Genomic DNA, 17,142 nt, shown 5'->3' on the forward strand with positions numbered 1-17,142 from the left:
ATTAGGTTCCACCCGACAGGTTCTGCAACACTTCCTCAGTTTCTCTGATGGCATCAGCGAGTCGAAGGCACGAAAGCCTACATCGTTCACGGTTTTCAGGTTTTATACTGATGATGTCGCTGTTCACTGGAAAGGATCGTCGACCTGCTATTCTAGAGGATGCAGAATGGGCAATCTAAAAAAAAAAAGACAGCGTGTCACATATTACGACTGTTACCTTACTTTTAAGAAAAATGCGGCACTGGAGCCAGGTGAACGGAGAGGCCACGTGACTGGACCACCTCGGCCAATCAGCGGCCGGTTAAATGTCTGCGTCAGCCACTGTCTGACGAGGTGGCGCTCTGTTCGGCATAAACCTCTTCTGTTGTCTTCCGGCAAGTGTACCGTTCTGAAATAGAGCGAGTAATTGGTGACACAAAAACGAGTGATAAACAACACTCGTTGATTTGCCCGGCGAAGCGTATGACTATATGATTCTATCAGGCACAGTTCCTTTGAACATGTCCGTAAGTGAATGAAACCTGATGGCTTGCTATCACGATGATGTCCGCCCCGATAGATGAATGGTCATCGTGACGCATGCCGTCCTAAGGAGCCTGGTCTCGATTCCCGGCTGGGTCGGGGATTTTCTCCGCTCAGGGACTGCGTGTTGTGTTTTCTTTATCATCTCATCTCCATCCGGCGCGCACGTCGCCCCATGTGGCGTCGAAAGTAATAAGAGCTGCGCCGAGGCGGCCGGACCTGCCCCGTAAGGATCCTCCCGGCCAACGACGCCAAACGCTCATTTCCATTTCCATCACGGTGATGACCAGAGAATTTGCATCAAGAACACAGATAGAACCAGTAAGAAATGGGGAATGGGTATTAACAGGAAGACAGCCCGAGCAAGAGAGAATTGGCAATTATCGGCGCAAGTAAACTGGCCCATTTGTGAACAACTATTTCTCTACAAACGTAAGTTTCCAGAACTTTTTCACAAGTTTTGGCAAACATAATTACTTGTGCATAAAGTGGGTTTGCGCGATGCATCTACTGTATGTACGCTATTTCATTTATTAGTTGTATCCCACAGCTTGGATGTCTGAAGACGCAGCTATATATTTCTGAAATTGATAAAATTGTTTACATATTAGGGCGCAGGTGACAATGGGAGTTGATGGTGGATGGCAGTTTCGTTGGCATAAATTGTAAACAATATTAAAATAAATTTGTTAATTAGTATTGAGAACTTCGAGTGAATATGGAAGAAAAAACGACATGAAAATTGGTGCCCAGTTCTCAAAACTGTGTTAATCCGTAATACAGCAAACACAGTATTGTATAATCTGTCCCAACACGACCAGTTAAGTTTACAATAAGGGGGCACGAATAAACATACCCGAATGATAACGGAAAATAAAAAGGGAATAAGTAAAGCACAGTAATCAGTCTTACCCCGAGGTACCCTATACGAAATGTATCGGACCGAAGCCGACACCAAATTAATGCCAAACAGGCAATGCAAAGAAATGCAAACCAGCAGAACACACCAGCCCCAGTCAGAATTGCTCGATACAGTAAAGAAGAGAATGCAACAGAACGTGCGACTGACAGAGAACAACGTCACTGAACACTATAGCCAAGTCAGCATCTCCATCTCGAACACAGCAAGCACGACAGTGACGTCGTTATGTTTAAGAAACATAATCACTTGGTTATTCAACTTGGACAGCGCAGACTAAATCGTCGGCAGTACAAGAGAGCACTTTCCTCTGACAGTTGCAACGAAAGACACATCGGAAGTGGCAACACCCGACTGCTGTCTGCGCTGCGCTCCCTGGATCCACGAAGCCGACGGCATCCACCGCTGCAGACCAGAATGCCACCGGAAGCCCAGCCTGCAAGCCCGCCAGCCTGCTCCGCTCCAGACTTCCTGCTTCGCACGTCCAGATGAGGGCTGCCTCTTTGCAAATTGCCAGCAGGGTGGTGCGTTTGCTGCCGTCCACATAGCTCCTCGCTCGACCGAGGCTCACGGCGGCCACGGCTGCTCCGTCCTCCATCCAGCAGCCCGGCCGGCGTGTCGTGTTGTGCCGGGCCCGGTGCCAGACGCAGCTACTCGTCCGCCGCTGACGGCGCGCCCCGGCCGCCGTGCCGCGGACGTAGTCGCCGCTGCAGACACTTCCCGCCACGAGGCTCGCCTCTGCTTGTCCTACTCGACATCACAGTGTGGTGCTGGGTCCGTAACTTGGCAGCTACGCACGTTGCCAGCAATGGCAGGGACACGAGAGAGCCACCGTGGCGCCGGCCACAACCTGCTAAACAACAAAAATACACTACTGGCCATTAAAATTGCTACACTAAGAAGAAATGCAGATGATAAACGGGTATTCATTGGACAAATACACTAGAACTGACATGTGATTACATTTTCATGCAATTTCTGTGTATAGATCCTGAGAAATCAGTACCCAGAACAACCACCTCTGGCCGTAATAACGGCCTCGATACGCATGGGCATTCAGTCAAACAGAGCTTGGATGGCGTGTACAGGTACAGCTGCCCATGCAGCTTCAAGGCGATTCCACAGTTCATCAAGAGTAGTCACTGGCATATTATGACGAGCCAGTTACTCGGCCACCATTGACCAACCGTTTTCAATTGGTGACAGATCTGGAGAATGTGCTGGCCAGGGCAGCAGTCGAACATTTTCTGTATCCAGAAAGGCCCGTACAGGACTCGCAACATGCGGACGTGCATTATCGTGCTGAAACGTAGAGCTTCGCTGGGATCGAATGAAGGGTAGAGCCACGGGTCGTAACACATCTGGAATGTAACGTCCACTGTTCAAAGTGCCGTCAATGCCAACAAGAGGTGACCGAGACGTGTAAACAATGGCACCCCATACCATCATGCCGGGTGATACGCCAGTATGGCGATGACGAATACACGCTTCCAATGTGCGTTCACCGCGATGTCGCCAAACACTGATGCGAGCATCATGATGCTGTAAACAGCATCATCAGAAAAAATGACGTTTTGCCATTCGTGCACCCAAGTTCGTCGTTGAGTACACCATCGCAAGCGCTCCTGTCTGTGATGCAGCGTCACGGGTAAGCGCAGCCATTGTCTCCGAGCTGATAGTCCATGCTGTTGCAAACGTCGTCGAAGTGTTCGTGCAGATGGTTGTTGTCTTGCAAACATCCCCATCTATTGACTCAGGGATCGAGACGTGGTTGCACGATCCGTTACAGCCATGCGGATAAGGTGCCTGTCATCTCGACTGCTAGTGATACGAGGCCGTTGGGGTCCAGCACGGTGTTCCGTATTACCCTCCTGAACCCTCCGATTCCATATTCTGCTAACAGTCATTGGATCTCGACCAACGCGAGCAGCAATGTCGCGATACGTTAAACTGTAATCGCGATAGGCTACAATCCGACCTTTATCAAAGTCGGAAACGTGATGGTACGCATTTCTCCTCCTTACACGAGGCGTCACAACAACGTTTCACCAGGCAACGCCGAGCAACTGCTGTTTGTGTATGAGAAATCGGTTGGAAACTTTCCTCATGGCAGCACGTTGCAGGTGTCGCCACCGGCGCCAACCTTGTGTGAATGCTCTGAAAAGATAATCATTTGAATGTCACAGCATCTTCTTCCTGTCAGTTAAATTTCGCGTCTGTAGCTCGTCATCTTCGTGGTGTAGCAATTTTAGTGGCCAGTAGTGTACATACAGCTTACTGGAATACATCAGAGATATGTTAATAATATGAAACAAAGTTTAAAACATACTACATATCATTTCTACCTCCTGTGTGGAATGGAAGCTCTCTCTCTCTCTCTCTCTCTCTCTCTCTCTCTCTCTGTCTCTCTCTTAACGATAATGTAGTAGTAGAGGAGGCGCATGGAATTCTTGGCTTTGTTGAATGCGTTCTGGAATCGTAAAGTGCATCTGCAAGAAACCGCTCATATTGGGTGCTAGCGCGACGAACTCTACTGTTCCAGTATTTGGAATCGTAGACATGGCAGCACACATCGAACAATTACAGAGATGCGTTTCTAGGCTCGCAACGTGACGGATTGGCCTATACAAAAGTGGAACACTGATCCTTGTGGAACTTAAGTGTTAGGCCTTAGAAGAAATGCCGTGTGGTTTTTGCGAAACCTTGTTGGATAAATTCAGAGAACCCGAGTTTGAGACAGTGGTGGTACAATCGTTATGGTTCCACCATCGTAGGAGTAGTGAGAACGATCCTTACTACTAGTGAAACGGAATTCGATAGTTGACACCTCTTCGTGTGGTGTCAACAACGACGATATGTGTGGGGTTGGAGCCCCAGGCGGCTCAGCTTTATTCGTTGCGTTACTCTAGTCGAAAATGTGCTGCTGGTGAAGAAAATAAATACTTTGTGTCTATTAGTAATTATAAGATAATAGCGAAAGGTGCCGGTTTTCAGAAAACATTTGTCTCGTTGTTTCAGGTTAGAATATCAACCTACTGATGAACATATTTAATATCTGACATCTGACAGCGCTTAATCACATGGGTATTGTGATCCACTCTCCATCCACAACTTTACTTTGTGGCGTTTCACACTTGCGTGTTGCACTTACTTCATACCTTTCGTGGTTAATTCTCAAAAATGGTTCAAATGGCTCTGAGCACTATGGGACTCAACTGCTGAGGTCATTAGTCCCCTAGAACTTAGAACTAGTTAAACCTAACTAACCTAAGGACATCACAAACATCCACGCCCGAGGCAGGATTCGAACCTGCGACCGTAGCGGTCTTGCGGTTCCAGACTGCAGCGCCTTTAACCGCACGGCCACTTCGGCCGGCGGTTAAAATGGTTCAAATGGCTCTGAGCACTATGGGACTCAACTGCTGAGGTTATTAGTCCCCTAGAACTTAGAACTAGTTAAACCTAACTAACCTAAGGACATCACAAACATCCATGCCCGAGGCAGGATTCGAACCTGCGACCGTAGCGGTCTTGCGGATCCAGACTGCAGCGCCTTTAACCGCACGGCCACTTCGGCCGGCGGTTAATTCTCAGTGGCAATATAAGCTTCATTGGGTTCCCGGTGTAGAGCTAAACGTATCGTCCTTTATTTCCAGGTTCCGACATTCGGCCTTGTAAACTGATACTTTGGTAATTTACGCCTCTTTATGCTTAGCCGACTTTCGATCAGACATGCAAGCTTTGTTTACTTACCAGTAAGTTCAAATTCTGATCACGAACAAAAACTGGTCAATCATTCAATGAGTGTGTTAAGACTTCTGTAGTCTCGCTTATTGTTAAGAAATTTAATTTACAAGTGTTAAGAACTGTCTCATCTTTAATAACGTGTTTGTTGTATGACTGTATTGGTTTACATCTGGACTGTCTGCCATAATAAATAGGAGGGTTCTCTAGTGGTCTCTTGTAGTAACCATTGTGTATAGTCACACGGCAGTACACACAGGGTTTCGGCGTTTAGAAGACCTGCGACACAGCTACGATGTGGTGGTTGCACTGAGCAGTGGCCCACTTTTTTTGCTAATAAGTGTATATGGGATGGTCCTGGCTTCAGTACGAGAATGATAGCAAAATATGCGCCGACCACCAAAGTGTTTTCTGTGCAACCCGAAATTTTCTCTGAGGCAGCAGCATGCTGCGAAATGCTGCTGACAGAACTGCCATTCTGTAAGCCACAAGTCCTCATTTTGTAGCCGGCGAATGGGTATTGCTCTCTATAAGACCTCAGGGTAACAACAGTGACGCAAAACACATCGGATAAAGTGAAGATATACAGTGTACAACTGTATTCGTAAATAGATGCTGGTGAATCTTCCATGGGCCACGAACTTCATCCATCCTGACGTTTGGTCTTATCTGTTTAGGACATTTTCAGTGGTGTTTCTGGTTGCGCTAAGTGTTCCCGACTGATGGGTAGGAGTGACATAAATACCAGGAAATGATGGCGTGCTGGAGGCAAACACGTGATCGCTAGAGATGAACATTGTCAAAAGTTTAATTTAATGATCGAAAAATCGCCTCACTGTCAACTTTACACTAAGGTCAAAAAAGTCACGGATGCCTCCTAATATGGTGTCGGACATTCTTCAGTCTGGCGCCGTGCCACAACTCGACGTGGCACGGAGTCAACAAGTCGCCGGAAGTCCTCTGCAGAAATATCGAGCCACGCTGCCTCCACGACCGTCCTCAGTTGCGGAGCTGCTGCCGGTGCGGGATTTCGTGCGGAAACTGACCTCTCGATTATGTCTCATAAATGTTCGATGGGATTCGTGTCGGGTGATGTGGGCGGCCCAGTCATTCTTTGAAATTGTCCAGAATGTTCTTCAAACGACTCGCTAAAAATTTCGTAATGGTGACATAGTGCATTGTGATCAACAAAACTTCCATCGCTGTTTGTGAACATGAGATCCTCGGATGGCTGGAAGTGATCTCCAAGTAGCCAAACATAACCATTTCTCGGCACTGATCGGTTTAGTTGGACCAGACGACCCAGTCCGTTCCATGTAAAAACAGTCCAGATAATTATGGAGCCACCACCACGGTGGACAGTGCCTTGTTGGCAATTTGGGCCCGTGGCTTCGTGGGGTCTGTGCGACACACGAGCCTTGGTGTCACCCTTATCAATAGGAACTGGGGGACTCGGCTGACCGAGGCACCTTCCCAGCCCAGGACAGGCGCTGCAGGCGATGCTCTGCTGTTGGACCTGCAGATTGGAAAATTGCGCAGTGTTTAAGAAGGGTAGTAGGAGTAATCCATCGAACTACAGACCTACATCATTGACGTCGGTGTGCAGTAGGGTTTTGGAGCATATACTGTATTCAAACATTATGAATCACCTCGAAGGGAACGATCTATTGATACGTAATCAGCATGGTTTCAGAAAACATCGTTCTTGTGCAACGCAGATAGCTCTTTATTCGCAGGAAGTAATGGCTGCTATCGACAGGGGACCACAAGTTGATTCCGTATTTCTAGATTTCCGGAAAGCTTTTGACACCGTTCCTCACAAGCGACTTCTAATCAAGCTGCGGGCCTATGGGGTATCGTTTCAGTTGTGCGACTGGATTCGTGATTTCCGGTAAGGAAGGTCACAGTTCGTAGTAATAGACGGCAAATCATCGAGTAAAACTGAAGTGATATCAGGTGTTCCCCAGGGAAGCGTCCTGGGACCTCTGCTGTTCCTGATCTATATAAATGACCTGGGTGACTATCTGAGCAGTTCTCTTCGGTTGTTCGCAGATAATGCTGTAATTTACCGTCTATTAAGGTCATCCGAAGACCAGTATCAGTTGCAAAGCGATTTAGAAAAGATTGGTGTATGGTGTGGCAGGTGGCAGTTGACGCTAAATAACGAAAAGTGTGAGGTGATCCACATGAGTTCCAAAAGAAATCCGTTGGAATTCGATTACTCGATAAATAGTGCAATTCTCAAGGCTGTCAATTCAACTGAGTACCTGGGTGTTAAAACGACGAACAACTTCAGTTGGAAAGACCACATAGACAATATTGTGCGGGAGGCGAGCCAAAGGTTGCGTTTCATTGGCAGGACACTTAGAAGATGCAACAAGTCCACTAAAGAGACAGCTTACACTACACTAGTTCGTCCTCTGTTAGAATATTGCTGCGCGGTGTGGGATCCTTACCAGGTGGGATTGACGGAGGACATCGAAAGGGTGCAAAAAAGGGCAGATCGTTTTGTATTATCACGTAATAGGGGAGAGAGTGTAGCAGATATGATACGCGAGTTGGGATGGAAGTCATTAAAGCAAAGACGTTTTTCGTCGCGGCGAGATCTATTTACGAAATTTCAGTCACCAACTTTCTCTTCCGAATTCGAAAATATTTTGTTGAGCCCAACCTATATAGGTAGGAATGATCATCAAAATAAAATAAGAGAAATCAGAGCTCGAACAGAAAAGTTTAGGTGTTCGTTTTTCCCGCGCGCTGTTCGGGAGTGGGATGGTAGGGAGATAGTATGATTGTGGTTCGATGAACCCTCTGCCAAGCACTTAAACGTGAATTGCAGAGTAATCATGTAGATGTAGATGTAGATGTAGCGAAGGCACTCGCGTCGGTACCTGCTGGTTTCACACCCCACATTCAGTGCTGCTGTTACTTTACTCAGTGTTTGTTGTTTATTAGCACCAACAACTCTACCCAAACGCCGCTGCAATCTGTCGTTAAGTGAAGACCGTGTGCCTCTGCGTTGTCCGTGGTGAGAGGTGACAAACGAAATTTCGTATTCTCAACACTCTCTCGACGGCGCGGATCTCGGAATACTGAATGCCCTAACGATTTGCGAAATGTAAAGTCCCGTGCGCCTGGCTCCAACTACGACTCCGCATTGAAAGTCCGTTAACTGCCCTCGTGCGGCCGCAGTCGCGTCGGAAGGATCGCCTGAATACAAATGACGGCTCCGCCAATGCGCTGTCCTCTTATACCTTCTGTACGAGCTCCTGCCGCCATCTGTATACTATGTATGTGCACGTCGCTATCCCGTGACTGTTTGTCACCTCAGTGTAGTAATTATTATTGCATGTTTGTTTGTGATACTAACAAAAAATCTGAATCGAGTAGTTTTGACGAAAAGGTCCAGTATAAGTGTGTCCTTATCAATCCACGTTTCAACAAAAATCAAAAGGAGCGACTGAGTCAGTTACCTGCTAAAAATAACTGATTAGGTGACTTCCTGAATCTAAACTGAAACAGGAACTAATTTAGCTATTAAATGTAGCATTTTAATCAATTTTGACAGTCTTCTTCCGTGTTTGGTTACGTTTCTGTGTCCGTATGCCGACGCCCTGTGTCTTTGCCGCTCTCCAGCGCTGAGAGGCAGTCATTCCACGTAATGCTAAGACCCCGTGCTTTGTAAAGTTTGCTCTCATACAATCACTCCTTCCAGCCTCTCACTTTCTCTTTCTCTTCATCTTCCTGTCCCTCTGGCTGCCAGCCTTTCATATCTATCTCTGAATCTCAACCAAACTTGTTATTTGTGTATAATTTTACCACTGCAGCCAACATAATTATTGTACTTAAAGTTTGTAACTTTTTCATCTGGTTGTATAAACGAGTATGCAATTTAAGCTATATTAACTTGTCTAAATCGGGTTTAGACACCAACTGAAATATTTATACTAATGCATGTATTAGACACCTTAAAATAAACATCTCCAAACCATTTAAAATTTATTCTGTGATAATGTTGTTACGAGGTATATTCTTTCCACTTTATGATAATGTTTTCTCTTCTGCTATACGATCTTTGCACCTAATAGTTTCCAGACGCCATATTTGTTTACAAAGAGTTACAGTATGCATGTGATGTGTTACGACCGTGAAAGGAACCCGTGACCATTGGAGGTACTCAACTTTACTTTTTTTTACCGTTAGATATACGTTTAGTTTTTTGTAAAAAGAAACCCAAAACCATGTTCTGAAATAGTGTTTTGTTTCTCCAATAGACAGTGTCCCAAAATCGTAACACAACACACACACAAATGTCATACTAACAAATATGAATACACCTGATGACGGAGGTTTAAACCTATGAAACGCGTTGTGGAGATAAATAAATAGGGACTGGTTACAGTAAACTCGTTGTTTCATTTAATGTTAATGACAGTCACGGTAAAGCCTAATATAAAATGTTCGTATTTCAAGGTATTTCGACTTACCTCCAATAAAATGGAAGTGTCTTGTGGCCGATAGGTAGGACATTTCACGAGTGTTGCAGACACTCCGACGCGTGCTGGGAGTGTGTGATGCACGTTTCGCGGCAGGCGATGATTACTTTTAACAATGACTATGAGACGTGCGTTGTTACTGAGTCGCACGAACTTGTTGTGTAGCTGCACATTTCCATCCGTGTGTAGCCACACGTGTGTCCACAACCGTCTACGCTGTGTGTGGCAGAGGGTGCCCTGTGTACCGCATTCCTCAGAAGGACTGTCGCTGCGTCCGCAAAATGTCTGTTAGAAGGAACGCGGCCGATACTCCCCTGTGCAGATAGCCGCAGGCCGGAGTACCTGCTGTCGCGGTCACCGCAGAAGTTACCACTTTGTCAGGCACCGACGCTGTTGCCGTTCCGTTCACATTACACTGGGGTCAAGAAGGTCACGGGACGACGATATGCACATGTACAGGAGGCGGTATTATCGCACACACAGGGTACAAAAGGACAGTGCACTGTGGTGGAGCTGTCGTTGGGTGATTCCCGTGAAAAGGCTTCCGGCGTGATTGTCGTCGCACAGCAGGAAACGACAGACTTTGAACGCGTAATGGCAGTTGAGGCTAGACACATGGGACATTCCATCTCGGAAACTGGTGGGGAGTTTCATATTCCGAGATCGCCAATGTCAAGAGTTTACCGAGAACACCACATTTCACGAATTACACCTCGTCGCGGACAACGCGGTGGCCGACGGCCTTCCTCAACGACCGAGAGCAGCAGCGTTTCCATAGAGTTGTCAGTGCTGCCAAACATCTACATCTACGTGATTACTCTTCGACTCACAGTAAAGTGCCTGGCGAAGGGTCCAATGAACCACCTTCAAACTGTGTCTCTACCGTTCCACTCTCGAACGGCACGCGGGAAAAACGAGCACTTAAATTTTTCTGTGCGAGCCCTGATTTCTCTTATTTTATTGTGATTGTCATTTCTCCCTATGGAGGTGGGTGCCAACAGAATGTTTTCGCAATCGGAGGACAAAACTGGTGATTGAAATTTCATGAGAAGATCCCGTCGCAACGAAAAACGCCTTTGCTTTAATGATTGCCACTCCAATTCACGTGTCATGTATGTGACACTATCTCCCCTATTTCGCGATAATACAACACGAGCTGCCCTTATTTGTACTTTTTCGATGTCAGTCCCACCTGATGCGGATCCCACACCGCACAGCAATACTCCAGAATGGGGCGGACAAGCGTGGTGTAAGCAGTCTCTTTGGTAGACCTGTTGCACCTTCTAAGTGTTCTGCCAATGAATCGCAGTCTTTGGTTTGCTCTACCCACAATATTACCTGTGTGATAGTTCCAATTTAGGTTATTTGTAATTGTAATCCCTAAGTACTTACTTGAATTTACAGCCTTCAGATTTCTGTGACTTATCGCATAATCGAAATTTAGCTGATTTCTTTTTGTACTCATGTGAATAACTTCACACTTTTCCTTATTCAGGGTCAATTACCACTTTTCGCACCACACAGATATCTTATCTAAATCATTTTGCTAGTCGTTTTGATCATCTGATGAATTTACAAGACGGTAAATGACAGCATCATCTGCAAACAATCTAAGACGGTTACTCAGATTGTCTCCTATGTCGCTAATATAGACCAGGAACAATAGAGGGCCTACAATACTGTTTTGGGGAACGCTGGATATTACTTCTGTTTTACTCAACGACTTTCCGTCTATTACTATGAACTGTGGCATTTCTGACAGGAATTCACGAATCCAGTCGCACAACTGAGGCGATACTCCGTAGGCACGCAGTTTGACTAGAAGATGCTTGTGAGGAACGGTGTCGAAAGCCTTCTGGAAATCTAAAAATGTGGAATCAATTTGACATCCTCTGTCGATAGCACTCATTACTTCATGACTGTAAAGAGCTAGTTGTGTTTCACAAGAACGATATTTTCTGAAACCGTGCTATGTGTCAATAAATCGTTTTCTTCGAGGTAATTTATAATGTGCGAACACAGTATATGTTCCAAAACCCTACTGCAAATCGACGTTAGCGATATAAGCCTGTAATTCAATGGATTACTCCTACTTCCCCTTTTCGGTATTGGTGTGACTTCAGCAACTTTCCAGTCTTTAGGTACGGATCTTTCTGTGAGCAAATGGTTGCATATAACTGCTACATATCGAGCTATTTTATCAGCATACCCTGAGAGGAACCTGACTGGTATACAAACCGTGTTTAATGACTCTGCTTTAGTGGCACTGTCATCAATGACTTCACCGTTGTTTTCACGCAGTGAATGTATTGATTGCTTCTTGCCACTGGTGTGCTTTATGTATGACCAGAATCTCTTTGAATTTTCTGCCAGATTTCGAGACAGAATTTCGTTGTGGAAATTATTAAAAGCATCTCGCATTGATGTACGCGCCATATTTCTAACTTCTGTAAATCTTTGCCAAGCTTGGGGATTTCGCGTTCTTTTAAATTTGGCATGCATTTTTGTTGCTTCAGCAACAACGATCTGACCCGTTTTGTGTAACAAAAACAAGTGGAACAACAGCAGAAATGAGTGTGGGAGCTGCAACGAGCGTATCCGTTACGACAGTGCGGCGAAATTTAGCGCTGATGTGTCATGGCAACAGACGACCGACGCGAGAGCTTTTGGTAAGAGCACGACCTCACCTGCAGCGCACGTCCTGCTCTCGTGACCGTATCGCTTGGACCCAGGCCGACTGGAAAACCGTGTTCTGGTTAGATGAGTCCCGATGACAGTTGGTGAGAGCTGGTGGCAGGGTTCCAATATAGCGTAGACTCCACGAAGTCATGGACACAAGTTGTCAACAAGCGACTGCGCAAGCTGGTGATGGCTCCATAATGGTGTGGGCTGTGTTTACATACAGTGGACTCGGAGCTCTCGTCCAAATGAACGGATCACTGACTGTAAGTGGTTACAGTCTGCTACTTGGTGACCACTTGCAGCCGTTGGTGGTCTTGATGTTCCCAAACAACGACGGCATCTTTATGGACGACAGTGTGCAGAGTTAACCGGCAACAGTTGTTCGCGATATGTTTGAAGAAGATTCTGGGCAGTTCAAGCGAGTGGTTTGACGACTCATATCTCTCGACATGAATCCCATCAAAAATTTATGGGACATAATTGACAGGTCTGTAAATGCACAGAATCCTGCACCAGCAACACTTTGGCAGCTATCGAGAGCTCTAGAGTCAGTATGGCTCGATACGTCTCAGGGGACTTCCAACGACTTGTTGAGTTCATGGCAGGAGGTCCGACACGACACGATATTAGAAGGTATGCAATGAGTTTTGTCACCTCCATGTAGGTGTTTTGCAAAGTGTAGGCAGGATCTCTTTCAGGCTATTTTTCTAATGTTCTACTATAGAACAGCGCTTGGGAAGGAGATTTCCGTGCGAGTTCTGATTTATTTTAGCACGATGGACATTTCTCCCTGCGTACCTAGGTGCCAACAAAGGTTTTGACTATTGGAGGACAAAATTGGTGATTGAAATTACGTAAAACGATCCCGTAGCAAAGTAAAATGCGTTTGTTTCAATGATGGCTACCCCAACTCGCTTGCGAGATCAGTCACAACTTCTCACGTATTCCACAATAACACAAAGCGATCTGCCCTTCTTTGAACTTTTTCCATGTCCTCCGGCAATCCTGACTGGCGCGATCCCACACCGTGCAGGAATACTCAAATACTCGAGAAATACGACAAATGTAGTAGCGTCAATCTCTTCGGTAGATTTTGCAGCTTTCAGGTGTCCTGCCTGTGAGCCTTTTACTGACATAGCCAAAATAAAGTTATTCGCTCGCTGTTGTGTATAACACTAGTCCTTCCAACATCGGTAACTGTAAATAAATGGGTCGCCAGCCGCACTATAAAACTAGGTCCTCCTGAGACAAGGCTAATTCGGGAACTGTGACGCGCCAGGTCTTTCCCAAAGACCCAGCATCTGATGGAAGGACTGTCGAACTGTAGGGATGTCACGCTGATGAATTCACAACAATAAATCGAATCCGTTCAATCATACCACCGACACACAAATACACTCCTGGAAATGGAAAAAAGAACACATTGACACCGGTGTGTCAGTCCCACCATACTTGCTCCGGACACTGCGAGAGGGCTGTACAAGTAATGATCACACGCACGGCACAGCGGACACACCAGGAACCGCGGTGTTGGCCGTCGAATGGCGCTAGTTGCGCAGCATTTGTGCACCGCCGCCGTCAGTGTCAGCCAGTTTGCCGTGGCATACGGAGCTCCATCGCAGTCTTTAACACTGGTAGCATGCCGCGACAGCGTGGACGTGAACCGTATGTGCAGTTGACGGACTTTGAGCGAGGGCGTATAGTGGGCATGCGGGAGGCCGGGTGGACGTACCGCCGAATTGCTCAACACGTGGGGCGTGAGGTCTCCACAGTACATCGATGTTGTCGCCAGTGGTCGGCGGAAGGTGCACGTGCCCGTCGACCTGGGACCGGACCGCAGCGACGCACGGATGCACGCCAAGACCGTAGGATCCTACGCAGTGCCGTAGGGGACCGCACCGCCACTTCCCAGCAAATTAGGGACACTGTTGCTCCTGGGGTATCGGCGAGGACCATTCGTAACCGTCTCCATGAAGCTGGGCTACGGTCCCGCACACCGTTAGGCCGTCTTCCGCTCACGCCCCAACATCGTGCAGCCCGCCTCCAGTGGTGTCGCGACAGGCGTGAATGGAGGGACGAATGGAGACGTGTCGTCTTCAGCGATGAGAGTCGCTTCTGCCTTGGTGCCAATGATGGTCGTATGCGTGTTTGGCGCCGTGCAGGTGAGCGCCACAATCAGGACTGCATACGACCGAGGCACACAGGGCCAACACCCGGCATCATGGTGTGGGGAGCGATCTCCTACACTGGCCGTACACCACTGGTGATCGTCGAGGGGACACTGAATAGTGCACGGTACATCCAAACCGTCATCGAACCCATCGTTCTACCATTCCTAGACCGGCAAGGGAACTTGCTGTTCCAACAGGACAATGCACGTCCGCATGTATCCCGTGCCACCCAACGTGCTCTAGAAGGTGTAGGTCAACTACCCTGGCCAGCAAGATCTCCGGATCTGTCCCCCATTGAGCATGTTTGGGACTGGATGAAGCGTCGTCTCACGCGGTCTGCACGTCCAGCACGAACGCTGGTCCAACTGAGGCGCCAGGTGGAAATGGCATGGCAAGCCGTTCCACAGGACTACATCCACCATCTCTACGATCGTCTCCATGGGAGAATAGCAGCCTGCATTGCTGCGAAAGGTGGATATACACTGTACTAGTGCCGACTTTGTGCATGCTCTGTTGCCTGTGTCTATGTGCCTGTGGTTCTGTCAGTGTGATCATGTGATGTATCTGACCCCAGGAATATGTCAATAAAGTTTCCCCTTCCTGGGACAATGAATTCACGGTGTTCTTATTTCAATTTCCAGGAGTGTATAAAAGGACACACTGGAATGCAGTGACAACTCAAAATAGCTGAAAACAGTTCAAAGAAGGGAAAGACTAACTACTGATAAGACAGTGAAGCTCTATAATGAAATGTAATTTCAAATTCAGACTGTCAGACTAATCCCCACAACTTTCGGACTTGGTGTCATGACTGATGCAGTTACTAAAACTCTGCTAAGTCTGAGTCACGCCATCGCACACTCGCATTTTCTCCCTGGAAACTGGTCGGTTTCAGAGGAAACTACGGGTCCGTTACCGAACAGACCTCAGGGTGTGTGGCGGAACTTGGTTTGTGTACCAGTGTCTCTGACCCCTTTCTGTTCCAGTCAGAGTGGATCGCACGGAGGGGGATTCGTAGAAAGCCTCCACGAGGGCTCGAATCTCGCTGATTTTATCTAGACGATCTCTTCGCGTGTGTACTTAGGACGAAGCAAGGGGTGGGTTGACTTTATGAGGAAGTAAGGGGTTGGTTGTCTCTTCCAGGAACGGAGGCTCTCGCAACACAGTGAATCACGCCGTGATGCAGAACGCCTCCCTTACAGGGTCTGCCACAGGAATCGGCTGAGGGTTTCCGTGACGCTTTCGTGCTCACTAAATGAACTTCCGACGGAACGCGCTGCTCTGCTTTGCATCTTCTCTACTTCCTGTGTCATTCCTGTGTGGAGCGGATCCCAGACTGACCAGCAGTGTTCGAGTATCAGTCGTACGAGGGTTTTGTGCGCCGCCCCCTCGATGGGTCTGCTACACTTGCTGACGATTCTTCCAATGAATCTCAGTCGGGCATCTGCCTTACTCGCGATGTGTTTTATGTCCCTGCGTACATACTCCCTGACATTTTATGAATTTGGTGCTCCCAGTGACCGTTCTGCAATCGAGTAATCGTAGAGTACTAGGTCTTTCTGACTGTTCATTGGCATTACTTTAGATTAGTGTATTGAAGGTCTGCTGCCAGTCTCTGCACCAAACGTCGGTTCTCCGCAGGTCTTCCGCGTTTTGCAACAATTTACTAGCATTCCCATTTCTAGGTATTCAACCGCAACATCCGCGAAAAGTCTCACGGAACTTCCGATGTTGTATAGTAGCTCATCTACGTATATCGCGAAAAGTAATGGCCCCATAACACTCCCTTGGCGTACACAGACTGAGAACGTCGGTCACTTGGTTCCCCACTACCCCACCGCCGTTCGGGGTCTGTGACCAGCGTACAAGCTCCTGGAGCATCCGCTGTTCCGCAACGACAACAGGTATCGAATAGGGTCTGTGGCAGACACGGCCGAGAACAGAGTATCTTCGATGTCTCTGGCGTTCCCAAGTCACTTGTCCACTAGCGTCAAGTAATCAGGTCATCCAGCTCCCCAGGGACACGGCACAATATGCTGCGTTTCCGCTCTTTCACTGGAGACTGTCACCCAGGAAAATATTCTCCTTGCGGTAAAAAGAAAATTGAAACACCAAAAAATAATCATCGTAGACTATTGAAATTTCAGCAATGTATTTGTATAGGTAATAGATTTAACAGATTAACAATGCAAGATCATTGGTCAATGTAAGTGCGAGGTAACACATTGTAAATTTGAGTGCAAGAATGCAAACGTGCATGTACGGTGCTGTACAGGTGCCGGAAGTCAGTTCGTGGGGTAGGGTTGCGCACCTGTCGCACTCGGTCGGTCAATACAGGGATGGTTAACGCTCTTGGTGGATGACGCTGCACTTGTTTCCAGAATGAGATTTCCACTCTGCAGCGGAGTGTGCGCTGATATCAAACTTCCTGGCAGATTAAAACTATGCCGGACCGAGACTCGAACTCGGGACCTTTGCCTTCCGCGGGCAAGTGCTCTAGCAACTGAGCTACCCAAGCACGACTCACGTCCCGTCCCCACAGCTTTACTTCTGCCAGTGCCTCGTCTCCTACCTTCCAAACTTTACAGAAGCTCTCCTGTTCTCGTAA

This window comes from Schistocerca americana, chromosome 9, assembly GCF_021461395.2.
Source record: "Schistocerca americana isolate TAMUIC-IGC-003095 chromosome 9, iqSchAmer2.1, whole genome shotgun sequence".
Taxonomy (NCBI): domain Eukaryota; kingdom Metazoa; phylum Arthropoda; class Insecta; order Orthoptera; family Acrididae; genus Schistocerca; species Schistocerca americana.